General features: G+C 28.7%; 1 protein-coding gene across 2 annotated transcripts in view; it reads right to left on the reverse strand.

Moving 5' to 3' along the window:
* Window positions 1-8,332, reverse strand: part of LOC132930960 (forkhead box protein N2-like) — a 43,064-nt gene extending 34,732 nt beyond the window's left edge. The window contains exon 1 of one of the 2 annotated variants that reach the window (XM_060997087.1): window positions 7,984-8,332. The gene's annotated coding sequence lies outside the window, so the exon portion shown is untranslated. The remainder of the gene's footprint in view (window positions 1-7,983) is intronic. The other variant, XM_060997088.1, reaches the window with a different exon arrangement.
* Window positions 8,333-14,330: the final 5,998 nt, after the last annotated feature.

Consider the following 14,330-nt stretch of genomic DNA (forward strand, 5'->3'; position numbering starts at 1 on the left):
AGCTGTAAACCGTCAAGTTTATCTTGGAAAATAATAGAACCCAAAAGACACGTACAAATTATACCTTTACTACTATTTGTAGTATCTCAGATGACTCCTTAAAATACGTTTATTACACAAACTGTGTTATCAGTTTATAACCTAGCTTTTTAGAAATTAATGTCTAATATCAACCACTTAATATCGTGAATTCCCATAAATGGATGGTTTTTCACTTAGGAATCCTGAGTCTAGACTAATTTTAATGTAACACTTCACTTGCACTTATTATAAATATAATATTTAATATATTCATATATGATTTTTATATATATTATAGGTATGCAATAAAGAAAAAAAAGAAAACATACAAATAATGCGGACATATAGGTCAAACAACTATAACTAGGTTTACCAATTTAATTTTATGTTCCTAATGAAATTTATCGATGTGTGTTAATAATCAGACTCTGTGTATACAATTCTAAAAAATGAAAATATCATTCAACTAGTTATGAAATAGTAAGTTTGGTAAATAATATAATGTTTAGTATCTTTATAGAGACATTTCTCGAATATCTGTACAAGATAGAGGGATTATTTATATACTTAAAAAATACAAATAAAAAAGTAGGTCGTGACTTGTGTAAAGTGTACATGTAAAAAATCCTAACAAAACTTGTACTTATTACAAATTTATAAATATATTTTAAGGCAAAACTATACCTAATTAGTAATTATATTATATAATGACATTATAGTATCTCATAGAAACTAAAAAAAAAAAAAATGTGTACATATCGAACACTAATAATGAGAAAAGATAAATTTACACCAGATATTATAAAATTATCCGCATTGAACATTTAAACGAATATCCACAGATATTAAAATATACGTATTCACATTTCAAAATGATATAATTACGGAAAACGGTGTTTTCAGACGTTTTAGGCTATGAACTAATCATTAGCTCCACACACCTCTAATTATGTCACATATGACGTGTAATTATTATATTATGAACATTTATTTTATTATTTATATCATTATAAGCGAGCGCTAAAGAATAAATTGTTAGAAATCTCAAGTGGGTGTGTCCAAACTACACAGGGTTTCGAATATGTTAATTATACATACACACAGAAGTGTGACACTTGTTCTTTGATGTTTCTAGTGTCAAGTTTTGTGTTATTTAACGAAGCGACATTAACAAAAACGCATGGCTAGAGGGATAGGGTACTGGGGCACAAGCGGGTGTAAATATAAAGACAAGTATGACTTACTTGGTGTAATAATATTATGTACATAATAAAGATAATATTAATAAGTAATAATAGATTATATTATAATATAGCGTAGTGTGCCGTTTTGGTGGCGGACGGGGTCAACGACATGTAACTTCATAGTAGTACATATTATTCATAATATATGGTTGTCGATTATAGGGTACAGCGATCGGTCGTCACGTTACAACGCAACATTGTCTTGCAAATGCGCGTAATTACGTATCGTAAAGATATTTCATATTATTTTCATGTCGGACGCTCTTAACTTAATTGCAGTCATACGCGTAGTATCGCTTATTACTGTAATAAAAAATAATCATAATTCATAGTAATACGATTGTCATTGTCAACGCCACCATACGTCGTCACTTGACGCAAATCAAGACTCGATTTATAATACTATACCTAAATAATTTAGTGGCGAGCTGTACTCAAAGGGCCACCTTCCGCCATCTCAACTCGTCTTACTCGTCTTAGATTTCTAGAGTACACTTGTAAATATTCATATTATTACTATTATCATTGATTATTAAGTATTTATAAATTTATAATCAATACTATTATTATCATCGTCGTTGTCGTCGTTAATTATTACAGGAAACAACGAAGCGGACGTTTGGTTATCTAGATTCGAGGGCAACACTAATCCGCAGTTACGCCATCATAGTGCGATTGACAATAATCTGCAAAAACAATTTTTTTTCTTTTAAGGCAGTGCTCTAGAAGTCTAAAGAAAAACAAATAACAACGACATCTGAGTTTTTGGTATCAAACGTGCAACGCAGTATTGTAGACATACGCGGCGGCGACGACTATAATATGACCTTGGCACCGTTGTTAAAATATGCCACCACCGCGACGACAACGACGCTGAGAGTCGTACACACAAAACACGACACGCGGTCGGCGGCGAAATCACATCCTTGACGATCGGTTTATTGCGCGTCGATAATATTGTAACTTGTAGCATAATAATCATTATATATAAGTATACACGGAATCAGCATCCATAAGGCTATACATTGTAGCTGCTGCTGTCATGTACTTGTGTGTCCCGTGCCGAGAGACGACCGAACGAATCAGCTGTAGCCACATAATAATAATAATACTAATAAAAATAAAAATAATAATATCCACCGGGCATGCCTTATAGCAAGAACCTGGTGGGATAACGAGTTTTTATACGTTTCTATGGACGGTGTTCGTGCGACGACCCGGCCGACGCGGTCGTTCAACGTGTTTTTTTCTCGTTTTCTCGTTTTATTTTATTCCCCCCTAAAATATCGAACTAGGGCAATACACGCGTTTGGACCAGTAGAAAAAAAATCATATTGAAAAATTGCAATTCGTTTGGAATAATCGTATAATAATATAGGTAATACATGTTATTAAACCGTAATACTACGCAGTTTTCAAGTGCGATTCAACATACACACTGAATTATTTTATAACAGTAAAAATAATCATGTAAATATAATATCTCTGTTAGTGCTATTTTATAAAAGTATATTAAATTAAGCGATATACTTGCATTTTTATCACGTGTCGTTTAAAAATAATTTTATAGGGGTCCAACATTTTTAGTGGAGCCCATTATGTCATTATCTGCTTAAAGAATACAATTAATAAATATAAATATCTACACCTAAATATATATTATAAACAAAATAAAGAGATGATAATGCACACAATGATACTTAATATTTATAAGTCGCACCAAAATTGTATCAAGGTTTTATTTGAATCTTAGAAACCTAACAATATACCCATTACGTATAAGTACTTACATTACACATATAATGTGTTACACACCTATAATAGGTAAATACAAAAAATTAAAATAATAAGCATCGTAAAAGCGTAAGAAATTGTTTCTATTCGTATACAACTATACAAAGAACAGCTGAGTATAATATAGGTTACTGATGTACTATTCTACCATTTCTACCTTTACGAGCCGCCGCATAGGTGATTGACTGACGTTTAAGACTTGTTTCGTTGGAATTTCGGTTATAGCTTGGTTAAGTGCAACCAAAACTCGTCGTGGTACTGCACTTGTCTTGCGGACGGTGACTAAAGACGGTTTGATCGAAAATTTTCGTGAATGGACGACAATTGTTGACGACCCGTGAAAAATATCACAGTCACTCTCGTATTTGCTAGCCTCGAATAAGTCTATACCAGGGGTGGCATAACTTTTTTTGGTCACAATCTACTAAAAATATACTTTACCTAATACCTTTGAGGATCAACTTCCATAGAACATTTTTTTATTATTGAATAACTAAAATTATTAAAAAAAAACAACAAGTAAAAAGTTGTATTAATACAACAAGTATTATAAACACTTTTCCACATTTCTTTTTTCGTGTGAGAGAGAGCGTTATGTGTAGTGCTATGCCACAAAATCCGGTCACATCTCACATAATATATCCCGATCTTAAACTGTTTTTGAACTGACGTTTGCGAATTCGTATTACCTATATATAAGTTTAGTGCAGTGACGAAACGAGTCTTAATCACTTCCGGATGATAAACAGTTTCCAAAGAATTACGTATCGGGCGGCGATAGTCAAAGTAGGATAATATACCAAATTACCTATATATTGACTGAAAGTATAAGAACAAGAATAGACAGTTCCATACCACCCACTACAACCTCGTCATTTAAAAATAGAATTTATTTTATTTACATATTATTATGGGTAGATTACTAGGTTTGGTCCTAAACTCTAGTAAAAAAATCAAGTATAGGTATATTATAGGTGTGTTTCCTATAGGAGATTTAATTTCGCTGAAAATTTAATTGGTTGAAACATAAAAATTCAGGAAATACTTTTATCTGTAGTTGAATTGATTTGGAAATATATTTTGATAGAAAATTATTAATTTGATCGAACACGTTGCGTTTATAAATTTATCTGTTTACAAATATTACATTGAAATCGTATGTATTTAAAATGTATTTATCGGAAGAGTATTAGCTCAGAAACGTATTTGGTCGGAAAATTATTTGATCGGAACCGTATACCGTAACCCAATAATATAGGTACATTTCTAAAGAATGAGAATGATTTTCCATGAAAATAAGTTTCTGAGAAATACGAATCAGACGAAGTATTGTTCAGTTTATTCCAGTTCCAACAACATATGTTTCAAACAGAATATTTTCCATACAATTACGTATCCGACATAATATATTTCAAACGGATTTTGATTCCAAAGTAATATGTATGTTTAAATAAAAATGCAATTTCAACAATGTATGCGGTTTCAAATGGGATATTTTTCAAAAAAAAAAATAAATAATAATAATAATAATGATAATACGGTTATCAATGAATAATTTTCCAACTTTTTATGCACACTCAATTTTAAGTTTAACACTATATTAATATATATTATTTATGTAGGTACTATCGTCATAGCTGGCTGGTAGCATAATGCCATAATATATTTTGTGCGTTTTAGTATAATATGTAAGTTATATCTGCGCAAGTGCGTTCGATTTGGTTTGCGGCGCAGCCGATTCGAATGTTGTCAGTATTCTGACAAACAACAAGTTTGGATATTATGATTGTTGCGCAAGTGTGTGTCCGCTGAATACCTCAAAACGTACAACGTTAAATAGATGATTAAAAAATATACATTTAAAATATTTGAGTTTATTAAATCATGTATGTAAAGCCGCTCGAAAGCCGTAAAATATACACTATTTACCAAATACCTATATTATATATTTGTGGTGGCAGTATTGTGGCAAACAGTTTCCACCCGTTCTTTATTTTTGGTAAAGAAAAAAAAAGGTAGGTAAACTATTCATTATTAATTATTGTAACTAATACAATTACAAAATATAAAACAATATAGTTCAGCATCGTTAATATGTATAATATTCAACTAAAAATTTTCAAAACAACTAAAACAACTCCTACGTTGAAAATTATTTAAAATAAAACGCGACATAATAAGTGACGACGGTCGACGATAAAGCAAAAACAGCATTTTGCTATTCCAAGTGCCGTGACAGCAGGTTATATCTTATATATTTTATGTTTTAACGATGATTTAACAGTTAAAGCGAAATTATGTTTTGATTGGCTGTGATAATTATGAATTACGATCTAGTTGTAAAACATCTATCAAATTAATTACAGTTAATGACTTTAAAATCAAAGCCGTGTTTTAAGATCATAAAATTAATACAAAATTAGACATGAGAATTTAATCAAGAAAAACAAGTATAGTTTTCATATCCAAATAACGAGTTTCCATAATGCACGCAAAGTGGCTATAACAGCGAGAATAAAACGAATCGGGCCATGGCCAATGAGCTGAAAATTAAAAATCCTACGCCCCGATGAAAAACTTTACTTAACATTATCGTATATATTATGTCTTATTTTAAACTACCTAGTTAAATTATTTCTTATGTGCGTCTCCAATATACCTCGCTTTGCCTAAGGTAATATAAATCAAGTCCAATAAATTCATATTTTCCTATTCATATAGGTTTTTTGAATACCAATTGTTTCTTTTTTTCTTTTATTTTTTATTTACCTCGTCTCAAGTCCAACACTCGTGGTGGTACTCTATCGGTCGCACGGGGCAACACCATAGCCGTTGCCCCGGTGACGGTATACGATGCCGTTGGCAGGGTAACGGCCCACGTTCTCGGACGCGCTCGATGATGACGTCGCCGGCCAATAATGCGGCCACGAGTTCTATTAGAGAAGGACATACCAAACTAAACCAAACAATCAAAGTGTATAAAAAAAATGTTCTCCAAGAATTTCGAATTCTATTCACTTTTCAATAATAATATTTACTTATTTTGTTCAATTTTGAAACGTATAATTAATGTTATCAATATACATACTAAAAAAATACATAATGTATATTATAATCATATAGCCATAATTAAACGAAGTTAATAGAAAGTAATTTCTACCAAAATGTGTTATTTATTAACATATCAATTATTACTGATCATTAAATATTACAGATTACATTGACAAAATATTAAAAAATGTAATTAATTTTTTTTTCACCATCAATTGTGCCAGCAGTAACCTAATCGAACAAAATAGATTAGACGGTTTATAATGTAGTTCAATAGTTGTGTCTGTCCGTGACTCATAACAGAGTAAATCGAAAAACTAGAGCGGGAACGGCCTATGGAATAATGGAACGAATAGACATGGGTTTGGTTTTTTTATTTATATAAAAAGAAGTCTGTATAGGTTATTGTATTCTTTAATGTAGTCCAATTTCCTATATTATGTGGAGAAAATGTTAGCAGAACGTCGTTCTAGTTGAGTGAGCTCGATGTGGGTCATCGGGCAGAATAGAATACATTTGATTAAAAACACTTACGATCTTTGGCTGATCGTTGAATTGTGTGTATCACCTACAATTCTATGGTTACACGTGCAAGTCAACGTGGACTGTGTGTTTGCGATTAGAGTAGGTAGTAGGTACGAGTACACTTTTGTGTACGGTAAATGTATAATATTATGACGGAGTACAAGAGGCTCTGGGTGGGGACGACTACTCAACAACTACATACCATATTAAAGCATATTATGGTTGTGTAAACTGAACAGATTTTTTTTCTGTATTACTGCTATATCAAAAAAAACAAAAACGTAAAAATTATTGTATACATTATAATAAATCTATTAGAAAATTTGCTTAAAATTCTATTAAATGTACCTTTTAACTAATATTATTATATAAATATAATATTAAACTATAGATGCTATGTTTAAAATCGAATAGAATTCACTTTAATATCACGGTTTTAGGATAACTGTTTATCGTTTGTAAAGCTGTACGTAATTAAAAATAAACATCATCAACAAAATAAATACGATGACGAACACGTGTTCAACGCAGGGGTTGAACTCCATGTTTTATAAACCATAAAACATTATTTTCTTAATTCGCTAGTTGTATTTATGAGTCAAGGATAAGGACCTATAGATAATAAAGTGAGATGATATTTGAAATACTGTGTAAACTGTAAACGATTCTTTCTTTATTTATCGAACAACCATGACCAGATATGGAGTTCTATATACATGTGGTTCTGGCTGAAAGGTCATCTCTCGCATTATAAATATCGTAATGGTATTACATTACATTTGACCGTAGTCTTACAAATGTGATTTAATAATATTAAGCTATACGATATTATTTTATATCCGTAGAACGAATATAATATGCAAAAGCAAAGATTATATTTGGTTGGTGAAAACCAATTGAATGAATGTCTCTATGCATGTTTATATATAATAGGTATGTAAATTGTACTCGTGATCATTGTATTAAAATATATTATAAATTTACCAAATTATATAGTTTATTGTATATTATATAAAATATTAATATCACTTATAATAGTTATTGGCGATAGACGATAGTAATAGTTTTTTGGTATGGTCTATGCCAACTAATATATTTCAAAATTGAAGTAGATATATTTAAATGCACAATTTTTTATTAAGTGGTGTATACAAATACGCGTAAGTAAGCCGAGTTTCGATGTTATTGAAATTTAAAATATATTTTTCCAATAGGTAATATGTACCTACTATAATACTACATAATCGGTATTATATAGGTGACGTTTATGCATATATATAAATAAAAATAGGTAATCTGAGATTAAAGTTCATGCAAAATAAACAAACTATATTTTCAAATTTATTACCTCGAGATTGCTGACGATCTGACCAATCTATTTATCTACCATGGTTACGTAAACATTACGTATGGATTTAGACGGCGCAACAGAAGGTGAAATAGAAAAAAACAATTATTACAACTCGCGTAGTTCACATAAACAAATTCTTGTATTTGTAGCCAAATCACTCGCACAAACCAAAATTCTAAAATTTACGAATCACAGATTTTACTTTTTGGTTCGAAAAAAAAGGGGCTAACACGACCGCGTCTCCGGCGGAGCATACGTTGGCAGGACCAACGCGGAATGACGACTACGGCTACGGCGAGACTGTGCGTGCGTGGGTACCAGCTGACGGTGTGTATACCGAGTACCGACCGAAGTTGGCAACGGGATGGACTGTTTAACAAACTTTATGACGTCACGGCTTCACCCCACTCATTTTCGTCCTTCGCACAACCTATGCCCCCACCAGCACACCGTTTCGGACACATGGACGCCACAACGTCACAATAAATTCCGATAATGAAATTCTTTAGTTAAAAAAAACTTTGTTTGGACAATCACTGTTAGACGTTAGTTATTAATTATTTACCTCGTTTTATTATTATGATTATGGGTGCTTATAATATGACTTGCAAGAAAATCTTTCATGTTTATAATGAATAATATTAATATGCCACAAAACTACAACTACAATATTTTTATCGTAATTAAACTTCGATATTTTAGATGAAAAAATCCATAGACTTATAATGTAAGTATAAGTCTATGAAAAAATCGAATTTACAATTTACAATTAGTACGTTTTTTATGTTTCATAAAAGTTTTAAATCGATTCTGATTTTTTGATATTAACTACGTATTAGTCTTTTATTATATTTTTTATCCAATATGTGTTGTGACAGCCCGGGTCATTACTAGAATTTAAATTTTAAATTGCTTGTACTAATATCTTAGTAACCTATTTATTTTAAGTTTTATCTATTTTTAATAATTCGAGTAAAATAAATTCTAAACTTCTGAGTCTAAAATATTTTGAAATGTATTACTATAACAGAAGTTGTTGCTATTTTGAACGAATAAAGTACAATCAATTCAATACACATCTAACGATTATAATATTTTATTTTATTTAATATTATATTAAATTAAATTAGTGTAGTTTTGAGTATTAAGATTTTAATTTCGAGTAGGTACCTATGTTTTATAATGTTATTGTAATCTATATTTTTTTGCCATTTTTTATTTTATTATTAATACTCATTATTAATTTTTTATTTACATTTTTTGAAAGCAAACTAAAGCAATTCCAAAATTTTAAATGTCTAAAAATATATTTTAATAGAGCTTATAACTAATCTAAATATTTTCAAAATTTAATTGTGTATAGAAAACAAAAATTTTAATAAAAATTTATGTTTCAACCTTCTTAGAACAATTATTTAAAAAAAAAAATAATTAACAAAATCTTTTGAGGATAAATCTAATTTATTATATTAATATAAATGATAAATGACACAGTATGAATTTGTTATTGAGTATTATTTTTACTAAATTTATTATTAAGAGGTCGTTATACCCGCATGTGTTGTCTTTCTTACTAATGTAGATCATAGCAAATTTGCGTTCAGCAGAATATATTTTGTGATGTTAGCTTTAATATTAGAATAAATTTACCTATCATCAAACTTAAAGGTAATAATATTATCTAGGGCATTTCATAGGCTTTTATTGATATCTTAATTTTTAAGTGAGTTATTATTATGTAAAATATTAAAACTTTAAAACACTCGTAATTCGCTTAAAAATTAAAATATCAATAAAAGCCTATGAGATGCCCTAGATAATATTTCTACCTTTAAGTTTGATAATAGGTAAATTTAGTCTAATATTAAAGCTAACATCACAAAATGTATTCTGCTGAACGCAAATTTGCTATGATCTACATTAGTAAGACAGAGACAACACATGCGGTATAACGTCCTCTTAACTTTGAAGTTTCTGCAACTATATTAATTATTAATACCGATTAAAAATGCATACAATTTTGATTAAAGCAAAATTAATAATTTTACAACCTGTAAATATTTTAAAGCCGATTCAAGAAAATGTATTTTTATTGTTTTCAAAATGTTTTAGATCTCTAAGAGATTGAAAACAATTATTAAGGGGTTATGGATAGGCAACTTTGGTTATTTTATACAGTAATTATTCTGTGAGAAGTAAAATATGAATATTAGTGTGAATTTCGTATACAATATTACAATGTCAACATGTCAATACTACAAAATGTAAGTATGTAACTATGACATGTTAATATTACTATTCATCATAGCTTTAAATGTTTCACGTGTCATAAAATAAATGTATGGAATGTATGGATATTAGTGTATCATAAGATAGATCAGCAATTAGTATTTTATATCGAAAATAAAGTATAAAAAAGTTATATTTGTATTTTAATTTAGTGTATTATAATATAGTAGGTATATTACATTTTATCTAAAAATACTTTTAGCGTTATTAATGTGTTCTAATCCCTTTTATACAAAGTTAATCGATTGGAAATTTTACATATACTATGCTTTGAGCTTGTCATAATTTAAATTTGTTGAAAATATGGAAAGAATAGTTAAATGACTATATTTACAGTTAATATGAATTATGATTAATAGTATTGTGAATTTTTAAAATCAATCATCATAATATCTTATAATTTTTAAAATAATCTGCATTTGACTATGAAACTTTTAGTAATTATTTATTTTACATCATAAATAAGATTAGGGGTTTTAAAATATTTAAGATTGACAATGACTTGAGATTTTGACTTTTAAATTACTTATATATACTTATATACTAATTTAATTTTTAAGTTGAAATTTATATTATTGATACATCAGTTATCGCATTAATTATTACTACGTTTTATTAGTCAATAATATAATTTGTTGTTATAGAATTTCCGTTTTTTTACAGTAAATGATTAAAATGATATTATTTTAGATTATTTTTATAGTTTATAGCTTCTAATCACGCTCTTTCTCTCTCTTTCCCTCTCTGCTTTACTTGTTCACTCTTCGGTTGTCATGGCTTTGGCGGAACGGCATTAAAAATGTTTGGCGCTCAAAAATCTATACAAGAGCTCTTTACAATAAACCACAGGAGGTGACGCCACTACAATATAGCTTTTTTCTATATAGTTCATATGACATATATTTTAGAGTATAGACATAGAACAAGAAAAAAAACATTAAAATATGATAAAAATATTTTAGAAAATAAATAGTATAGTAATAACATGATTATACATTTAACGATGCATGCATTCAACACAATTTGAACGCTTTAATGTAATTTAATCAATAAAAATAAACTTAACATTTATATATGTATCTTCGTAGAAATAATTACTAATTTAAACTAAAAATAGTTAATATAATTAAAATTATACTTATGTTTTATGTGTCACATATTCAATACAAATATTTTTATTTTTATAGAATAAAACTTCTTATGTGTAGAAGAGGCTTAAACTAAAGTATGTATTGTTAATTATTTTATTTTACAATTTTAAATCTGAAATCTTAATATTAGTTATCATACAATCACAATGAAATAAGATTATAATATTATAATATTAAAAGATAGGTACCAATAATATAACTGATTCATAAGTTTACAGTCAATTTGAGTAAAAACATATATTTACGTAAAATTAAAATTCGTCAGGTAACCAAAGTTTTACTTTTCGTCAGACCAATTGCATTTATAAAACACTTACTTGTGTTGTGTTCTATGACTGCAGTCCCCAATATTAAATGGCAATTTTAATGAAGTATAATATATTTAAAATTTATATTATTTTGTACCAATATGGCAATATGAAATGTTAGGAAAATTAATTCAGCTTTATATTCAGCATAAATAGAACTGCAGTAATAATATAATCATGCTTGACGCGTCTGTTATGCACAAACCATTTTCATTGCAGCTTGGTGTTATTTATAGTTGTAATAATATTGTATATTATACATGTTGGCCATAGTGTCTATAAATTACCATAGCAGTTCCCAAGGCAATTCGCGTGGAATTAAGGTTAGGAAATGATAAACGTTTGTTGAAAACATGAGTCCATTTCGTTTTATTAATGGTAATGAATGCATAATGATTGACACAGTCAAGAGCTGTAATTATATTTTAGTTTTAAATTCAAATTGTGTTTAAATTTAAAATTAAAGTATATTGAGTTATTTATATTTCATAATATAGATTCATAAAATATATTAAAGTATCTAATTTAAATGTTTTAATGTAATAAAATATTATTATATTATGACATGTAATATTTAATATGTTAATAGTTTTTGTATTAAATTTACGTTTGTAATATTTTAATATACTGTATTTGAGCCTTCGTGGGTGTTTTCTGTTTACATTAATAAATACAATTACAATTTAACCTTCTTATTAGGATATAAACAGAACTTATACTAACTTATAAATTATATTTTATTTAAATACATAATATAGATAAAATATTGTTGTAATTCAATTAAAATAATAATATCGGGACCATATTTTTAAATTATGAATTAAAATCTGAAATTTGTTATTAAATATATATAGATAATTTGCTTGTAGATACCTAAAAATGTATAATTTAAATAATATGATGTACATACAATGCCTATACCATACGCCGTAAACTTGGTTCATATATTATTATAATTGTTAGACTTTTGACAGTCAAGCTAGTATTAAATTTTGGTATTTATAGAGACACATTTATAATTTTGACTTCCTTAATAATGTTTTTGTACACCCATATTACCATTTGAACACGAATAACTACAACCATTTGGATACAAAAACTTTACATGAACTTTTAAACACTCGACACTTGTTATAAAAATGTTAAATTGTCAGATTTCTCCATAATAAAATAATTTTATGATTTAGAGATTTCAGAAATTACATCTGTATTCTTAACATTTTTATCTATACGTAATTTTTTAGAAGCTGTGCCATTTAGTTTTAAACGTTTTATTTATTTTTATTATTATAAAATAATCAAATTATATCAACCTAAGTACATAACAATGAATTTATATTAACTGTTTATAGTTATACACCATTATTATTTATTGTGATTTAAAAAAAAACACTTCGACAGCAAAATAGATCAAAACTATCTATTTTAGTTTAAATTAGTTGCTGTTTTGGAACTTTAAAATTTAACTTTTGGTATTATAACAATTCAAATATTAACTGAATATACAATAATTCACAATTATTTTTAAATCTTCAGATACATTAAAGTTAAATATTTTTAGAATAATATCTTTGATAATCATCATGCACGCATAGATTCATAGATTCAATGTTTATGATGTATAACTGTTTTCAGTAATGTGAATAATCTGGCATTATATTATGAAGGTACCGATTGTGGGCTGTGGCAATATGCTTAGAACTTACCCAAGGTTATATTATGCGTGCAATACTGCAATTCTATTTTACAATAAAACTGGGTCCACAAGCCACAGCTATACGCGTTGTCCGTTGTATTCTAATTAAATACTTGAAATATCGTTTTAAAATATGATAGCGCACTTAAAATAATATTATTCGTATAATTTATAAACATATTTAAAAAGAAAATGTTTTAGATTAAAATATTTTATAGATTGTTTCAAAATTATAATAACAATTGTAATATCAGAGCTAGCGAAAAACAGAAGAAGTTGCTCTGATGTATAGTAGATTGGACATCGTAATAATATTGAGTATAGGTAACTGACGTAACTGTAACGGATATGATAAATTTTAATTCAATGATAAATCATTGTACACATTATTTTCGTTGGCGAGCTTGAGCGTGCGAATCGGTGTGTACCTATTATGTCAAAAACACTCTCAGTCGCAGGTAGACTGTAGTACACTAGTAGGTACATATTAAAATACTAAATACTATTATCATAATATTATAATAACATTATGTCTCAGATTCTCAGTGGACGGTATCAATGGACGGTGTGGTACAATACGATTTACCAATACATATTGATATCATACAGTTACACAAAAGCGACGACTATAGGACGATAGGGACTTGGTGTGAACTCGCCGGCGTGTGCTTGGAGAGTATACGAGCGACAAAATGGACGCCACTGCGACGGCTGTCAACGTGAACGCCTATACGTGCCATTCACACTGTTCGCTCGACTATGGTGTCGTTAATAGCCAACGCTGACTGTTTCGTGTGCGACATCATGACAGATCTTTGCGACAGGATTTCGGCATTTACGATCTTGGTTCGACAAGGAACTGCTGAGCAGAGAGTACGTGTGCACCATGGAGGCTTGCCG

This window comes from Rhopalosiphum padi, chromosome 4 (assembly GCF_020882245.1).
Source record: "Rhopalosiphum padi isolate XX-2018 chromosome 4, ASM2088224v1, whole genome shotgun sequence".
In the NCBI taxonomy this organism is placed as follows: domain Eukaryota; kingdom Metazoa; phylum Arthropoda; class Insecta; order Hemiptera; family Aphididae; genus Rhopalosiphum; species Rhopalosiphum padi.